This window comes from Protobothrops mucrosquamatus, unplaced genomic scaffold (assembly GCF_001527695.2).
Source record: "Protobothrops mucrosquamatus isolate PMUCROS unplaced genomic scaffold, P.Mucros_1.0 scaffold34060, whole genome shotgun sequence".
Lineage (NCBI taxonomy): Eukaryota > Metazoa > Chordata > Lepidosauria > Squamata > Viperidae > Protobothrops > Protobothrops mucrosquamatus.
The window spans coordinates 1-1,475 of NW_015419796.1; the positions used below are offsets into that span (position 1 = coordinate 1).

At 40.3% G+C, this 1,475-nt stretch overlaps 1 pseudogene; it reads left to right on the top strand.

The window, feature by feature from the left end:
- Positions 1–52: 52 nt before the first annotated feature.
- On the top strand, positions 53–736 carry LOC114923867 (annotated as a pseudogene).
- The last annotated feature ends 739 nt before the right edge of the window (positions 737–1,475 follow it).

Here is a 1,475-nt window from a genome sequence, read left to right on the forward strand (position 1 = left end):
ATAGAGGAAAACAAAAGAACAGGAAAGACTAGAGATAATTGGAGATATCAAGGGAATTCAAAGATGGGCATGATAAGGGACAAAAATGGTAGGGACCTAACAGAAGCAGAAGAGATTAAGAAGAGGTGGCAAGAATATATAGAACTATGCAAGAAAGACCTTTATCACCATGGTAACCATGATGGTGTGACCGTTGACCTTGAGCCAGACATCCTACCTAGAGAGCAAAGCCAAGTGGGCCTTAGGAAGCATATGCCACCCAATTTGGAAAATCAACAATGGCCACAGGATTGGAAAAGGTCAGTTTACATTCCAAACCCAAATAAGGGCAAAGTCAAAGAATGTTCAAACAACTGCACTCATTTCACACACTGCCAAGGTTATGCTCAAAATCCTACAAGCTGGGCTTCAGCTGTGTGTGAACAGAGAATTATCAGAAGTACAGGCTGGGTTTCAAAGAGGCAAAAGAACTAGAGATCAAATTGCCAACATTCGCTGGATTAGGGAGAAAGCAAGGGAGTTCCAGAAAAGCATCTACTTCTGCTTTAATGACTACTCTAAAGTCTTTGATTGTGTAGAACACAACAAACGGTGGCAAGTTCTTAAAGAGATGGACCACCTTACCTGTCTCCCGAGAATCCTGTATCCGGGACAAGATGCAACAGTTAGAACCAGACATGAAGCAACTGATTGGATCAAAATAGGAAGAGGAGTACAAGGCTGTATAATACAATAAGTGCCACCTATGCAAAGAAGCTGAAGAAACAGTGGACCACCTGGTAAGCTGCTGCAAGAAGATCACACAGACTGACTACAAGCAGCGGCATGACAAAGTAGCAACAATGGTGCATTGGAAGATTTGCAAGAACTGTAAGCAAGAACTGGTGGGATCATAAAATAGAGAAAGTCATAGAAAATGATACAGTTAAACTGCTCTGGGACTTCAGAATTCAAACAGACAAGCACCTGCAACATAACACCCCGGACTGAACAACTGTCGATAAGAAAGACAAAAAAGTCTGGATAGTGGACGTGGCAGTGCCTGGAGACAGCAGAATAGACGAGAAAGAACTGGAGAAGATAACAAAATACAAAGACTTACAAATAGAAATAGAAAGACTGTGGCAAAAGCAAGCAAGGGTAGTACCAATAGTAATAGCGCCTTGGGTGCAATCCCAAAACAACTTGAGCACCACTTGAACACCATTAGCATTGACAAATTCGCCATTGGTCAATTGCAAAAGGCGGCCTTACCAGGAACTGCTTTCATCCTGCAACAATATCTGTAATACCATCAAACATCCACATCTGCCTATCCCAGGTCCTTGGTAAGGACTCGATAGGTAGACAAAATGCCAAATCCAGTCTGAACATCTGGCTGACTGTGCGATGATCCATAATAATAATAATAATAATAATAATAATAATAATAATAATAATAATAATAATAATAATAATAATAATAATAATAATAA